The sequence below is a fragment of the Anticarsia gemmatalis genome, chromosome Z (genome assembly GCF_050436995.1).
Source record: "Anticarsia gemmatalis isolate Benzon Research Colony breed Stoneville strain chromosome Z, ilAntGemm2 primary, whole genome shotgun sequence".
Classification (NCBI taxonomy): domain Eukaryota; kingdom Metazoa; phylum Arthropoda; class Insecta; order Lepidoptera; family Erebidae; genus Anticarsia; species Anticarsia gemmatalis.
The window spans coordinates 18,206,157-18,223,873 of NC_134776.1; the positions used below are offsets into that span (position 1 = coordinate 18,206,157).

The 17,717-nt window shown below is 36.5% G+C and overlaps 1 protein-coding gene across 7 annotated transcripts in view; it reads left to right on the forward strand.

Moving 5' to 3' along the window:
* Blos2 (biogenesis of lysosome-related organelles complex 1 subunit 2) overlaps positions 1 to 17,717 on the forward strand; it is a 112,372-nt gene that overhangs the window by 8,501 nt on the left and 86,154 nt on the right. The window lies entirely within an intron of this gene.

Below are 17,717 nucleotides of genomic sequence, written 5' to 3' on the forward strand. Positions count from 1 at the left end.
TGAGAGTGATGGTGCGTGACAGAGTGAGGGCGAGTGAGAGAGGGAGCATGAGTGAGAGAGTGAGGTAAGTGAGAGAGTGAGTGTGAAAGAGTGAGTGTGAAAGAGTGAGTGTGAGTGAGACAGTGAGAGCGAGAGAGTGAGTGTGGGTGAGAGAGTGAGGGTGAGGAAGAGAGTGAGTGTGAGTGAGAGAGTGAGAGCGAGAGAGTGAGTGTGGGTGAGAAAGAGAGTGAGTGAGAGTGAGAGAGTGAGTATAGGTGAGAGAGTGAGGGTGAGAAAGAGAAAGAGTGTGAGTGAGAGAGTGAGAGCGAGAGTTTGGGTGTGGGTGAGAGAGTGCGGGTGAGAAAGAAAAATAGTGTGAGGGAGAGGGAGAGCGAGAGAGTGAGTGTGGGTGAGAGAGTGAGGGTGAGAAAGAGAAAGAGTGTGAGTGAGAGAGGGAGTATGAGGGAGAGAGTGAGAGAGGGAGTATGAGGGAGAGAGTGAGAGAGGGAGTATGAGGGAGAGAGTGAGAGAGGGAGTGTGAGAGAGTGAGAGTTAGAGAGTGAGTGTGGGTGAGAGAGTAAGGGTGAGAAAGAGAGTGAGTGTGAGTGTGAGTGAGACAGTAAGGACGAGTGAGAGTGATGGTGAAAGAGAGAGTGAGTCTGAGTGAGTGAGAGAGTGTGAGTGAGGTAGTGAGTGTGAGTGTTGTGGGTGAGAGAGTGAATGTGAGTGATGATGTGTGACACAGTGAGGGTGAGTAAGAGAGTGATGGCGAGTAAGAGAGTGAGGGCGAGTAAGAGAGTGAGTGTAAGTGGGAGAGTGAGTGTAAGTGAGAGATTGAGTGTGAGTGTGAGTGTTGTATGAGTGTGGGTGAGAGAGTAAGGGTGAGAAAGAGAGTGAGTGTGAGTGAGACAGTAAGGACGAGTGAGAGTGATGGTGAAAGAGAGAGTGAGTCTGAGTGAGTGAGAGAGTGTGAGTGAGGTAGTGAGTGTGAGTGTTGTGGGTGAGAGAGTGAATGTGAATGATGATGTGTGACACAGTGAGGGTGAGTAAGAGAGTGATGGCGAGTAAGAGAGTGAGGGCGAGTAAGAGAGTGAGTGTAAGTGGGAGAGTGAGTGTAAGTGAGAGATTGAGTGTGAGTGTGAGTGTTGTATGAGTGTGGGTGAGAGAGTGAATGTGAGTGATGATGTGTGACACAGTGAGTGTGAGTGAGAGAGTGAGGGCGAGTAAGAGAGTGATGGTGAGTAAGAGAGTGAGTGTGAGTGTTGTATGAGTGTGGGTGAGAGAGTGAATGTGAGTGATGATGTGTGACACAGTGAGTGTGAGTGAGAGAGTGAGGGCGAGTAAGAGAGTGATGGCGAGTAAGAGAGTGAGGGCGAGTAAGAGAGTGAGGGCGAGTAAGAGAGTGAGTGTAAGTGGGAGAGTGAGTGTAAGTGAGAGATTGAGTGTGAGTGTGAGTGTTGTATGAGTGTGGGTGAGAGAGTGAATGTGAGTGATGATGTGTGACACAGTGAGTGTGAGTGAGAGAGTGAGGGCGAGTAAGAGAGTGATGGTGAGTAAGAGAGTGAGTGTGAGTGTTGTATGAGTGTGGGTGAGAGAGTGAATGTGAGTGATGATGTGTGACACAGTGATGGTGAGTAAGAGAGTGAGTGTGAGTGTTGTATGAGTGTGGGTGAGAGAGTGAATGTGAGTGATGATGTGTGACACAGTGAGTGTGAGTGAGAGAGTGAGGGCGAGTAAGAGAGTGATGGTGAGTAAGAGAGTGAGTGTGAGTGTTGTATGAGTGTGGGTGAGAGAGTGAATGTGAGTGATGATGTGTGACACAGTGAGTGTGAGTGAGAGAGTGAGGGCGAGTAAGAGAGTGATGGCGAGTAAGAGAGTGAGGGCGAGTAAGAGAGTGAGTGTAAGTGGGAGAGTGAGTGTAAGAGGGAGAGTGAGTGTAAGTGAGAGATTGAGTGTGAGTGTTGTATGAGTGTGGGTGAGAGAGTGAATGTGAGTGATGATGTGTGACACAGTGAGTGTGAGTGAGAGAGTGAGGGCGAGTAAGAGAGTGATGGCGAGTAAGAGAGTGAGGGCGAATAAGAGATTGAGTGCAAGTGGGAGAGAGAGTGTGAGTGAGAGAGTGTGTGAGTGAGAGAGTGAGGGTGAGAGAGAATAAGGGCGAGTGAGGCAGTGAGTGTGGGTGAGAGATTGAGGGTGAGAAGAGATGAGAGCGATGAGAGGAAGTGACAAAGAGTCGGTGAGGGTAAGTGAGAAAGAGTGAGTGAAAGGGAGTAAGAAAGATTGTGAAATCGATCACTTAAAGTTTGCATTATTAAAATTCGCACTAATTGGTTAATCCTAGTAACATTTTTTTGTGGTTATTCCAAGTGTACAATCTGTCATTTTTGTTACTTGCTCTTTGTATATCAGACCTTTCTGTATGCTAATTTTTTTATTATTACTTGTGTCGTATAGAGATTGCGCATTTTCACGCAGATAGGTTATAAATTAATTCCCAATCTATAGTAATAATTTTGTCAAAAGGTACGGTAAATTCGATCGAAACCTTATATGAATATCAAAACAATAAAATATTGATTTCACGTCGGAAAATACTAATTATGGAGAATTCCGTTTAATTCACTGACAAACAAATCGCAGTCACCATCTTGGGTTCTTCAATCGTTGACGTTTCGCGAAAATATTGTTTTTGTCACAGAAAAGATAAGAGAGATAGATAAAGAATGAGAGATAAAAAGAGAGATACAGACAAAATGTGTGATAAAAAGTCAGAGATATAGAGAAAGAATAAGAAAGAGAAAGTGAGAGAGATAGATAAAGAATGAGGGATAGACATTGAGAGAGATTGAGACGGCATGAGAGACAGATAGTAAGAGAGATAGATAAATAATGAGAGAAAAACAGTGAGAGAGATTGAGACAGAATGAGAGACAGACAGTAAGAGAGATAGATGAAGAATGAGAGATAGATGAAGAATGAGAGATAGACAGTGAGAGAGATTGAGACAGAATGAGAGACAGAAAGTAAGAGAGATAGATAAATAATGAGAGAAAAACAGTGAGAGAGATTGAGACAGAATGAGAGACAGACAGTAAGAGAGATAGATGAAGAATGAGAGATAGACAGTGAGAGAGATTGAGACAGAATGAGAGACAGACAGTAAGAGAGATAGATGAAGAATGAGAGATAGATGAAGAATGAGAGATAGACAGTGAGAGAGATTGAGACAGAATGAGAGACAGAAAGTAAGAGAGATAGATGAATAATGAGAGATAGATGAAGAATGAGAGATAGTCAGTGAGAGAGATTGAGACAGAATGAGAGACAGACAGTAAGAGAGATAGATGAAGAATGAGAGATAGACATTGAGAGAGATTGAGACAGAATGAGAGACAGACAGTAAGAGAGATTGATGAAGAATGAGAGATAGATGAAGAAAGAGAGATAGTCAGTGAGAGAGATTGAGACAGAATGAGAGACAGAAAGTAAGAGAGATAGATGAAGAATGAGAGATAGACATTTAGAGAGATTGAGACAGAATGAGAGACAGACAGTAAGAGAGATAGATGAAGAATGAGAGATAGACAGTGAGAGAGATTGAGACAGAATGAGAGACAGAAAGTAAGAGAGATAGATAAATGATGAGAGATAGACATTGAGAGAGATTGAGACAGAATGAGAGACAGACAGTAAGAGAGATAGATGAAGAATGAGAGATAGACAGTGAGAGAGATTGAGACGGAAAGAGAGACAGAAAGTAAGAGAGATAGATGAAGAATGAGAGATAGACAGTGAGAGAGATTGAGACGGAATGAGAGACAGAAAGTAAGAGAGATAGATGAAGAATGAGAGATAGACAGTGAGAGAGATTGAGACAGAATGAGAGACAGATAGTAGGAGAGATAGATAAAGAATGAGAGACAGATAGTAAGAGAGATTGAGACAGAATGAGAGACAGATAGTAAGAGAGATAGATAAAGAATGAGAAATAGAAGAAAAAGATGAAAAAGAGATAAACAGAAAAACTGTATATCTCACTTGGGAATACAGAAAAAGGATGGAGAGATAGAGAAAGAGTGAGAAATGGGCGAACTGAGAGAGATAAAACAAAAATGAAAGACAGACGGAGTTATACAGATAGAAAAAAAAAGAGTAAGACAGAGTGAAACAGATAGACAAAGAATGAAATAGAGGCAGTGAGCGAGATAGAGAAAACATGAGAGTTGGACAGAGTAAAAGAGAATGACATAGAATGAAATAGAGGCCGTGAGAGCGAAAGAGAGAGAATGAGAGATAAAACAGAGCGAGACAGATAAATATTGAGAGACAGACCGTGTAAGAGAGATCGAGAATGTCAGAGATATAGAGCAAAAAGGATAACAGATTATGTAAGAAAGATAGAACACGTGAGAGAAAAAAATGAGAGACAGATAGAGTGTGAAAAGTCTTGAAAGAATGATAGGCAACTGGAATAAGATACAGAGAGATTGACAGATCAGCAGAGAAAGAGAGAGAGTGAAGGAATAAGAGATAGAGGGTGAGAGATAGAAAAGAATGAAAAAAAAAACAGAGTAAGAGGGAGATAAATTTCATTCAGAATTCAATGAGAGAATTCAATGAATGTAGAACAAATACTTAATCAAGTAAAAATACTATTACGCTCGCTATATCTCTCGTGAGATTAAAATTGACATGACATTTTTAATACATAATTTATTAATTTCTGCCAATCAGCGCGGCCATTACTCATCGAAGTAAAATTGTGGGGTGGGTGACAGTGCGTCGCAAAGCGCATGTCCGCGCATACTGCAGTTGACTGCAGCCGATCAATACGGAGAGCACTGAGCCCGGCTGAACGCCTAGATCTAGGTAGTAGCTGACGGGACGCGCGCGTGTCAGCTCCCGGTCACTGTGCTAGTACTCTACTTCTGTAGCCAAAGCCTCTTAGAGTTTATCAAGTGCTGTTCATATAATAAATACAGTTTCATATTATTATAGTGCAGTGGTGTAAAAATTATATAATAGTGGTAGTTGTTATACCTCTTTTTAAAAACGAGGCTTTCGGTAACAGATTCAGAGATCGTTAACAAAAATACCGTGAGAACTTTTACCGTGAATACAAAATTGAACAATAAACTCGGTCGTGCAAGTGAATAATCCAGTACTGACAGAACATCATGTAAGTAGGTTTTATCATAAATCTTGATTTCGTTAAGTTGTATAGGTGCTCAATTGTTGTCGTATTATGTATAATGATTCCATTATGATAAATTTCAAAATCTTGTCTTTTCCGAGCCGGGTCGTAAAATGGAGGACGGACGCCGTCACGCATGTGCGGCGTCGCGTGGTGGGGGCGCGCGTCAAGCTCCGCGAGCTGCGACTGCCGTACGGCACTGGTTGCATGGTTTTGCGGCGAGCTGCACGCAAAACTATGCATACCAGTTCCAAAACACTTAGCTCTGGACTAAGTCCTGCATCCTGATAATAGGAAATGCGTGATTATCTACACCTCATTTACTACTGCGTGTTTTTTTTTTGTTTATAAAAATAATGCCGCCAGCTCTCATTCTATGTGATTTATTAACATTTCGTTATTTTAGACAGAAACTTTAAAATACCGCGTATTATAAATGATATTAATTATAAGCAACAATATAATTAGGTACTTGCGTCATTTTTATTACAGTGGTTTATTTGCGAAATATTCGGCAGCTAGAATCTCGTATGATTATAATGAAATTGTGCCGATAAAAATTAAAAGATTTTTGCGTCTTTTTGTTACATTAATTTTCTCGTTAAAAAATAATAAAAATATGATTGTAGTGTTTTACACACAAAAATAATTTGTCATTTTAGTTCGATTACCCTAAAGCAGGTAAAATTATAATTTTAGTTAATTGAATTCAGAGTAATATAGCAAAAAAAATTACTTTTTACGTAGGAAAATGGTACGTTAGTGGAAACGCAGCCTAATGTGACGCGATCACGCATGCGCGGCGTGGCGTGGTGGGGGCGTGCGCATTTTTGTTACTTGCTCTTTGAATATCAGACCTTTCTGTATGCTCATTTTTTATTATTACTTGTGTCGTGTAGAAATTGCGCATTTTCACGCAGATAGCATATAAATTAATTCCTAATCTATAGTAATAATTTCGTCAAGAGGTACGGTAAATTCGATCGAAACCTTATATGAATAACAAAACAAAAAAAATATTGATTTCACGTCGTAAAATACTGATTTTAGAGAATTTCATTTAATTCACTGACAAACAAACCGCACACCATCTTGGGTTCTTCAATCGTTGAATTTTCGCGAAAATATTGCTTTTGTCATCAAGAAAAAATAAAATAAAAAAAATCCTTTCTTAAAACTTGATTGGGATAACAGCCAAAAATTAAGAGTATGTATGAATGTATTTTGAGTAGCATTTGACTCGAGCGAAGCCAGGTTTTCAATAAGTGAAAAAATATTTGAGACTGACAGGCAACCGCATAAAGAAAGAATAGGAGATAAGGTGCGTGAGAGAAATAAATAAGAAAAATGAAAGGGATGTATAGTGACAGACAGTATGAGAGATAGAGAGAAATAATTAAAGAGAGGCAGTTACAGAGAGATAGGGAAATAATAAGAGATAGACAGAGTGAGAAAAATAGAAAAAGAAAAAGAGTAGAAGGAGATATAGACACTGTGAAAAATATAAAGAAACAATGAGTGAAAGAGACATATAAATGAGAGTTGGACAAGTTGATAGAGATTGAAAAAAAAAATATACATAGAATAAGAAACATAAAGTGAGAGAGATAGATAAAGAATGAGAGATATAAAGTAGGGGAGATCCAGACAAAATGTGTGACAAAAAGTCAGAGATATAGAGAAAGAATAAAAAACACAAAGTGAGAGAGATAGATAAAGAATGAGAGATAGACAGTGAGAAAGATTGAGACAGAATGAGAGACAGATAGTAAGAGAGATAGATAAAGAATGAGAGATATAAAGTAGGGGAGATCCAGACAAAATGTGTGATAAAAAGTCAGAGATATAGAGAAAGAATAAAAAACACAAAGTGAGAGAGATAGATAAAGAATGAGAGATAGACATTGAGAGAGAGATTGAGACAGAATGAGAGACAGATAATAAGAGAGATAGATAAAGAATGAGAGATATAAAGTAGGGAAGATCCAGACAAAATGTGTGATAAAAAGTCGGAGATATAGAGAAAGAATAAGAAACACAAAGTGAGAGAGATAGATAAAGAATGAGAGATAGACAGTGAGAAAGATTGAGACAGAATGAGAGACAGATAGTAAGAGAGATAGATAAAGAATGAGAGATATAAAGTAGGGGAGATCCAGACAAAATGTGTGATAAAAAGTCAGAGATATAGAGAAAGAATAAAAAACACAAAGTGAGAGAGATAGATAAAGAATGAGAGATAGAAAGTAGGGGAGATCCAGACAAAATGTGTGATAAAAAGTCAGAGATATAGAGAAAGAATAAAAAACACAAAGTGAGAGAGATAGATAAAGAATGAGAGATAGAAAGTAGGGGAGATCCAGACAAAATGTGTGATAAAAAGTCGGAGATATAGAGAAAGAATAAGAAACAGAAAGTGAGAGAGATAGATAAAGAATGAGAGATATAAAGTAGGGGAGATCCAGACAAAATGTGTGATAAAAAGTCGGAGATATAGAGAAAGAATAAGAAACAGAAAGTGAGAGAGATAGATAAAGAATGAGAGATATAAAGTAGGGGAGATCCAGACAAATTGTGTGACAAAAAGTCGGAGATATAGAGGAAGAATAAGAAACAAAATGTGAGAGAGATAGACAAAGAATGAGAGATAGAAAGTAGGGGAGATCCAGACAAATTGTGTGACAAAAAGTCGGAGATATAGAGGAAGAATAAGAAACAAAATGTGAGAGAGATAGACAAAGAATGAGAGATAGAAAGTAGGGGAGATCCAGACAAAATGTGTGATAAAAATTCGGAGATATAGAGAAAGAATAAGAAACAGAAAGTGAAAGAGATAGATAAAGAATGAGAGATAGAAAGTAGGGAAGATCCAGACAAAATGTGTCATAAAAAGTCGGAGATATAGAGAAAGAATAAGAAACACAAAGTGAGAGAGATAGATAAAGAATGAGAGATAGACAGTGAGAGAGATTGAGACAGAATGAGAGACAGATAGTAAGAGAGATAGACAAAGAATGAGAGATATAAAGTAGGGGAGATCCAGACAATGTGATAAAAAGTCGGAGATATAGAGAAAGAATAAGAAACAGAAAGTGAGAGAGATAGACAAAGAATGAGAGATAGAAAGTAGGGGAGATCCAGACAAAATGTGTGATAAAAAGTCGGAGATATAGAGAAAGAATAAGAAACACAAAGTGAGAGAGATAGATAAATAATGAGAGATAGACATTGAGAGAGAGATTGAGACAGAATGAGAGACAGATAGTAAGAGAGATAGATAAAGAATGAGAGATATAAAGTAGGGAAGATCCAGACAAAATGTGTGATAAAAAGTCGGAGATATAGAGAAAGAATAAGAAACACAAAGTGAGAGAGATAGATAAAGAATGAGAGATAGACATTGAGAGAGAGATTGAGACAGAATGAGAGACAGATAGTAAGAGAGATAGATAAAGAATGAGAGATATAAAGTAGGGGAGATCCAGACAAAATGTGTGATAAAAAGTCAGAGATATAGAGAAAGAATAAAAAACACAAAGTGAGAGAGATAGATAAAGAATGAGAGATAGAAAGTAGGGGAGATCCAGACAAAATGTGTGATAAAAAGTCGGAGATATAGAGAAAGAATAAGAAACAGAAAGTGAGAGAGATAGATAAAGAATGAGAGATAGAAAGTAGGGGAGATCCAGACAAAATGTGTGATAAAAAGTCGGTGATATAGAGAAAGAATAAGAAACACAAATTGAGAGAGATAGATAAAGAATGAGAGATAGAAAGTAGGGGAGATCCAGACAAAATGTGTGATAAAAAGTCGGAGATATAGAGGAAGAATAAGAAACAGAAATTGAAAGAGATAGATAAAGAATGAGAGATAGAAAGTAGGGAAGATCCAGACAAAATGTGTCATAAAAAGTCGGAGATATAGAGAAAGAATAAGAAACACAAAGTGAGAGAGATAGATAAAGAATGAGAGATAGACAGTGAGAAAGATTGCGACGGAATGAGAGACAGATAGTAAGAGAGATAGATAAAGAATGAGAGGTAGAAAGTAGGGGAGATCCAGACAAAATGTGTGATAAAAAGTCGGAGATATAGAGAAAGAATAAGAAACAGAAAGTGAGAGAGATAGATAAAGAATGAGAGATAGAAAGTAGGGGAGATCCAGACAAAATGTGTGACAAAAAGTCGGAGATATAGAGGAAGAATAAGAAACAAAATGTGAGAGAGATAGACAAAGAATGAGAGATAGAAAGTAGGGGAGATCCAGACAAATTGTGTGACAAAAAGTCGGAGATATAGAGGAAGAATAAGAAACAAAATGTGAGAGAGATAGACAAAGAATGAGAGATAGAAAGTAGGGGAGATCCAGACAAAATGTGTGATAAAAATTCGGAGATATAGAGAAAGAATAAGAAACAGAAATTGAAAGAGATAGATAAAGAATGAGAGATAGAAAGTAGGGAAGATCCAGACAAAATGTGTCATAAAAAGTCGGAGATATAGAGAAAGAATAAGAAACACAAAGTGAGAGAGATAGATAAAGAATGAGAGATAGAAAGTAGGGGAGATCCAGACAAAATGTGTGACAAAAAGTCGGAGATATAGAGGAAGAATAAGAAACAAAATGTGAGAGAGATAGACAAAGAATGAGAGATAGAAAGTAGGGGAGATCCAGACAAAATGTGTGATAAAAATTCGGAGATATAGAGAAAGAATAAGAAACAGAAAGTGAGAGAGATAGATAAAGAATGAGAGATAGAAAGTAGGGGAGATCCAGACAAAATGTGTGACAAAAAGTCGGAGATATAGAGGAAGAATAAGAAACAAAATGTGAGAGAGATAGACAAAGAATGAGAGATAGAAAGTAGGGGAGATCCAGACAAATTGTGTGACAAAAAGTCGGAGATATAGAGGAAGAATAAGAAACAAAATGTGAGAGAGATAGACAAAGAATGAGAGATAGAAAGTAGGGGAGATCCAGACAAAATGTGTGATAAAAATTCGGAGATATAGAGAAAGAATAAGAAACAGAAATTGAAAGAGATAGATAAAGAATGAGAGATAGAAAGTAGGGAAGATCCAGACAAAATGTGTCATAAAAAGTCGGAGATATAGAGAAAGAATAAGAAACACAAAGTGAGAGAGATAGATAAAGAATGAGAGATAGAAAGTAGGGGAGATCCAGACAAAATGTGTGACAAAAAGTCGGAGATATAGAGGAAGAATAAGAAACAAAATGTGAGAGAGATAGACAAAGAATGAGAGATAGAAAGTAGGGGAGATCCAGACAAAATGTGTGATAAAAATTCGGAGATATAGAGAAAGAATAAGAAACAGAAAGTGAGAGAGATAGATAAAGAATGAGAGATAGAAAGTAGGGGAGATCCAGACAAAATGTGTGACAAAAAGTCGGAGATATAGAGGAAGAATAAGAAACAAAATGTGAGAGAGATAGACAAAGAATGAGAGATAGAAAGTAGGGGAGATCCAGACAAATTGTGTGACAAAAAGTCGGAGATATAGAGGAAGAATAAGAAACAAAATGTGAGAGAGATAGACAAAGAATGAGAGATAGAAAGTAGGGGAGATCCAGACAAAATGTGTGATAAAAATTCGGAGATATAGAGAAAGAATAAGAAACAGAAAGTGAAAGAGATAGATAAAGAATGAGAGATAGAAAGTAGGGAAGATCCAGACAAAATGTGTCATAAAAAGTCGGAGATATAGAGAAAGAATAAGAAACACAAAGTGAGAGAGATAGATAAAGAATGAGAGATAGAAAGTAGGGAAGATCCAGACAAAATGTGTCATAAAAAGTCGGAGATATAGAGAAAGAATAAGAAACACAAAGTGAGAGAGATAGATAAAGAATGAGAGATAGACAGTGAGAAAGATTGCGACGGAATGAGAGACAGATAGTAAGAGAGATAGATAAAGAATGAGAGGTAGAAAGTAGGGGAGATCCAGACAAAATGTGTGATAAAAAGTCGGAGATATAGAGAAAGAATAAGAAACACAAAGTGAGAGAGATAGATAAATAATGAGAGATGGACATTGAGAGAGAGATTGAGACAGAATGAGTGACAGATAATAAGAGAGATAGATAAAGAATGAGAGATATCAAGTAGGGGAGATCCAGACAAAATGTGTGATAAAAAGTCAGAGATATAGAGAAAGAATAAGAAACACAAAGTGAGAGAGATAGATAAAGAATGAGAGATAGACAGTGAGAAAGATTGAGACGGCATGAGAGACAGATAGTAAGAGAGATAGATAAAGAATGAGAGATATAAAGTAGGGGAGATCCAGACAAAATGTGTGATAAAAAGTCAGAGATATAGAGAAAGAATAAAAAACACAAAGTGAGAGAGATAGATAAAGAATGAGAGATAGAAAGTGGGGGAGATCCAGACAAAATGTGTGATAAAAAGTCGGAGATATAGAGAAAGAATAAGAAACAGAAAGTGAGAGAGATAGATAAAGAATGAGAGATAGAAAGTAGGGGAGATCCAGACAAAATGTGTGATAAAAAGTCGGAGATATAGAGAAAGAATAAGAAACACAAATTGAGAGAGATAGATAAAGAATGAGAGATAGAAAGTAGGGGAGATCCAGACAAAATGTGTGATAAAAAGTCGGAGATATAGAGAAAGAATAAGAAACAGAAAGTGAGAGAGATAGATAAAGAATGAGAGATAGAAAGTAGGGGAGATCCAGACAAAATGTGTGACAAAAAGTCGGAGATATAGAGGAAGAATAAGAAACAAAATGTGAGAGAGATAGACAAAGAATGAGAGATAGAAAGTAGGGGAGATCCAGACAAATTGTGTGACAAAAAGTCGGAGATATAGAGGAAGAATAAGAAACAAAATGTGAGAGAGATAGACAAAGAATGAGAGATAGAAAGTAGGGGAGATCCAGACAAAATGTGTGATAAAAATTCGGAGATATAGAGAAAGAATAAGAAACAGAAATTGAAAGAGATAGATAAAGAATGAGAGATAGAAAGTAGGGGAGATCCAGACAAAATGTGTCATAAAAAGTCGGAGATATAGAGAAAGAATAAGAAACACAAAGTGAGAGAGATAGATAAATAATGAGAGATAGACATTGAGAAAGATTGCGACGGAATGAGAGACAGATAGTAAGAGAGATAGATAAAGAATGAGAGGTAGAAAGTAGGGGAGATCCAGACAAAATGTGTCATAAAAAGTCGGAGATATAGAGAAAGAATAAGAAACACAAAGTGAGAGAGATAGATAAAGAATGAGAGATAGACAGTGAGAGAGATTGAGACAGAATGAGAGACAGATAGTAAGAGAGATAGACAAAGAATGAGAGATATAAAGTAGGGGAGATCCAGACAGTGTGATAAAAAGTCGGAGATACAGAGAAAGAATAAGAAACAGAAAGTGAGAGAGATAGATAAAGAATGAGAGATAGAAAGTAGGGGAGATCCAGACAAATTGTGTGACAAAAAGTCGGAGATATAGAGGAAGAATAAGAAACAAAATGTGAGAGAGATAGACAAAGAATGAGAGATAGAAAGTAGGGGAGATCCAGACAAATTGTGTGACAAAAAGTCGGAGATATAGAGAAAGAATAAGAAACAGAAAGTGAGAGAGATAGATAAAGAATGAGAGATAGAAAGTAGGGGAGATCCAGACAAAATGTGTGACAAAAAGTCGGAGATATAGAGGAAGAATAAGAAACAAAATGTGAGAGAGATAGACAAAGAATGAGAGATAGAAAGTAGGGGAGATCCAGACAAAATGTGTGATAAAAATTCGGAGATATAGAGAAAGAATAAGAAACAGAAAGTGAAAGAGATAGATAAAGAATGAGAGATAGAAAGTAGGGAAGATCCAGACAAAATGTGTCATAAAAAGTCGGAGATATAGAGAAAGAATAAGAAACACAAAGTGAGAGAGATAGATAAAGAATGAGAGATAGAAAGTAGGGAAGATCCAGACAAAATGTGTCATAAAAAGTCGGAGATATAGAGAAAGAATAAGAAACACAAAGTGAGAGAGATAGATAAAGAATGAGAGATAGACAGTGAGAAAGATTGCGACGGAATGAGAGACAGATAGTAAGAGAGATAGATAAAGAATGAGAGGTAGAAAGTAGGGGAGATCCAGACAAAATGTGTCATAAAAAGTCAGAGATATAGAGAAAGAATAAGAAACACAAATTGAGAGAGATAGATAAAGAATGAGAGATAGACAGTGAGAAAGATTGCGACGGAATGAGAGACAGATAGTAAGAGAGATAGATAAAGAATGAGAGATAGAAAGTAGGGGAGATCCAGACAAAATGTGTGATAAAAAGTCGGAGATATAGAGAAAGAATAAGAAACACAAAGTGAGAGAGATAGATAAATAATGAGAGATAGACATTGAGAGAGAGATTGAGACAGAATGAGAGACAGATAGTAAGAGAGATAGATAAAGAATGAGAGATATAAAGTAGGGAAGATCCAGACAAAATGTGTGATAAAAAGTCGGAGATATAGAGAAAGAATAAGAAACACAAAGTGAGAGAGATAGATAAAGAATGAGAGATAGACATTGAGAGAGAGATTGAGACAGAATGAGAGACAGATAGTAAGAGAGATAGATAAAGAATGAGAGATATAAAGTAGGGGAGATCCAGACAAAATGTGTGATAAAAAGTCAGAGATATAGAGAAAGAATAAAAAACACAAAGTGAGAGAGATAGATAAAGAATGAGAGATAGAAAGTAGGGGAGATCCAGACAAAATGTGTGATAAAAAGTCGGAGATATAGAGAAAGAATAAGAAACACAAATTGAGAGAGATAGATAAAGAATGAGAGATAGACAGTGAGAAAGATTGCGACGGAATGAGAGACAGATAGTAAGAGAGATAGATAAAGAATGAGAGGTAGAAAGTAGGGGAGATCCAGACAAAATGTGTGATAAAAAGTCGGAGATATAGAGAAAGAATAAGAAACACAAATTGAGAGAGATAGATAAAGAATGAGAGATAGACAGTGAGAAAGATTGCGACGGAATGAGAGACAGATAGTAAGAGAGATAGATAAAGAATGAGAGGTAGAAAGTAGGGGAGATCCAGACAAAATGTGTGATAAAAAGTCGGAGATATAGAGAAAGAATAAGAAACAGAAAGTGAGAGAGATAGATAAAGAATGAGAGATAGAAAGTAGGGGAGATCCAGACAAAATGTGTGATAAAAATTCGGAGATATAGAGAAAGAATAAGAAACAGAAAGTGAAAGAGATAGATAAAGAATGAGAGATAGAAAGTAGGGAAGATCCAGACAAAATGTGTCATAAAAAGTCGGAGATATAGAGAAAGAATAAGAAACACAAAGTGAGAGAGATAGATAAAGAATGAGAGATAGAAAGTAGGGAAGATCCAGACAAAATGTGTCATAAAAAGTCGGAGATATAGAGAAAGAATAAGAAACACAAAGTGAGAGAGATAGATAAAGAATGAGAGATAGACAGTGAGAAAGATTGCGACGGAATGAGAGACAGATAGTAAGAGAGATAGATAAAGAATGAGAGGTAGAAAGTAGGGGAGATCCAGACAAAATGTGTGATAAAAAGTCGGAGATATAGGGAAAGAATAAGAAACACAAAGTGAGAGAGATAGATAAAGAATGAGAGATAGACAGTGAGAAAGATTGAGACGGCATGAGAGACAGATAGTAAGAGAGATAGATAAAGAATGAGAGATATCAAGTAGGGGAGATCCAGACAAAATGTGTGATAAAAAGTCAGAGATATAGAGAAAGAATAAGAAACACAAAGTGAGAGAGATAGATAAAGAATGAGAGATAGACAGTGAGAAAGATTGAGACGGCATGAGAGACAGATAGTAAGAGAGATAGATAAAGAATGAGAGATATAAAGTAGGGGAGATCCAGACAAAATGTGTGATAAAAAGTCAGAGATATAGAGAAAGAATAAAAAACACAAAGTGAGAGAGATAGATAAAGAATGAGAGATAGACAGTGAGAAAGATTGAGACAGAATGAGAGACAGATAGTAAGAGAGATAGATAAAGAATGAGAGATATAAAGTAGGGGAGATCCAGACAAAATGTGTGATAAAAAGTCAGAGATATAGAGAAAGAATAAAAAACACAAAGTGAGAGAGATAGATAAAGAATGAGAGATAGACATTGAGAGAGAGATTGAGACAGAATGAGAGACTGATAATAAGAGAGATAGATAAAGAATGAGAGATATAAAGTAGGGAAGATCCAGACAAAATGTGTGATAAAAAGTCGGAGATATAGAGAAAGAATAAGAAACACAAAGTGAGAGAGATAGATAAAGAATGAGAGATAGAAAGTAGGGAAGATCCAGACAAAATGTGTGATAAAAAGTCGGAGATATAGAGGAAGAATAAGAAACAGAAATTGAAAGAGATAGATAAAGAATGAGAGATAGAAAGTAGGGAAGATCCAGACAAAATGTGTCATAAAAAGTCGGAGATATAGAGAAAGAATAAGAAACACAAAGTGAGAGAGATAGATAAAGAATGAGAGATAGACAGTGAGAGAGATTGAGACAGAATGAGAGACAGATAGTAAGAGAGATAGACAAAGAATGAGAGATATAAAGTAGGGGAGATCCAGACAATGTGATAAAAAGTCGGAGATATAGAGAAAGAATAAGAAACAGAAAGTGAGAGAGATAGACAAAGAATGAGAGATAGAAAGTAGGGGAGATCCAGACAAAATGTGTGATAAAAAGTCGGAGATATAGAGAAAGAATAAGAAACACAAAGTGAGAGAGATAGATAAATAATGAGAGATAGACATTGAGAGAGAGATTGAGACAGAATGAGAGACAGATAGTAAGAGAGATAGATAAAGAATGAGAGATATAAAGTAGGGAAGATCCAGACAAAATGTGTGATAAAAAGTCGGAGATATAGAGAAAGAATAAGAAACACAAAGTGAGAGAGATAGATAAAGAATGAGAGATAGACATTGAGAGAGAGATTGAGACAGAATGAGAGACAGATAGTAAGAGAGATAGATAAAGAATGAGAGATATAAAGTAGGGGAGATCCAGACAAAATGTGTGATAAAAAGTCAGAGATATAGAGAAAGAATAAAAAACACAAAGTGAGAGAGATAGATAAAGAATGAGAGATAGAAAGTAGGGGAGATCCAGACAAAATGTGTGATAAAAAGTCGGAGATATAGAGAAAGAATAAGAAACAGAAAGTGAGAGAGATAGATAAAGAATGAGAGATAGAAAGTAGGGGAGATCCAGACAAAATGAGTGATAAAAAGTCGGTGATATAGAGAAAGAATAAGAAACACAAATTGAGAGAGATAGATAAAGAATGAGAGATAGAAAGTAGGGGAGATCCAGACAAAATGTGTGATAAAAAGTCGGAGATATAGAGGAAGAATAAGAAACAGAAATTGAAAGAGATAGATAAAGAATGAGAGATAGAAAGTAGGGAAGATCCAGACAAAATGTGTCATAAAAAGTCGGAGATATAGAGAAAGAATAAGAAACACAAAGTGAGAGAGATAGATAAAGAATGAGAGATAGACAGTGAGAAAGATTGCGACGGAATGAGAGACAGATAGTAAGAGAGATAGATAAAGAATGAGAGGTAGAAAGTAGGGGAGATCCAGACAAAATGTGTGATAAAAAGTCGGAGATATAGAGAAAGAATAAGAAACAGAAAGTGAGAGAGATAGATAAAGAATGAGAGATAGAAAGTAGGGGAGATCCAGACAAAATGTGTGACAAAAAGTCGGAGATATAGAGGAAGAATAAGAAACAAAATGTGAGAGAGATAGACAAAGAATGAGAGATAGAAAGTAGGGGAGATCCAGACAAATTGTGTGACAAAAAGTCGGAGATATAGAGGAAGAATAAGAAACAAAATGTGAGAGAGATAGACAAAGAATGAGAGATAGAAAGTAGGGGAGATCCAGACAAAATGTGTGATAAAAATTCGGAGATATAGAGAAAGAATAAGAAACAGAAATTGAAAGAGATAGATAAAGAATGAGAGATAGAAAGTAGGGAAGATCCAGACAAAATGTGTCATAAAAAGTCGGAGATATAGAGAAAGAATAAGAAACACAAAGTGAGAGAGATAGATAAAGAATGAGAGATAGAAAGTAGGGGAGATCCAGACAAAATGTGTGACAAAAAGTCGGAGATATAGAGGAAGAATAAGAAACAAAATGTGAGAGAGATAGACAAAGAATGAGAGATAGAAAGTAGGGGAGATCCAGACAAAATGTGTGATAAAAATTCGGAGATATAGAGAAAGAATAAGAAACAGAAAGTGAGAGAGATAGATAAAGAATGAGAGATAGAAAGTAGGGGAGATCCAGACAAAATGTGTGACAAAAAGTCGGAGATATAGAGGAAGAATAAGAAACAAAATGTGAGAGAGATAGACAAAGAATGAGAGATAGAAAGTAGGGGAGATCCAGACAAATTGTGTGACAAAAAGTCGGAGATATAGAGGAAGAATAAGAAACAAAATGTGAGAGAGATAGACAAAGAATGAGA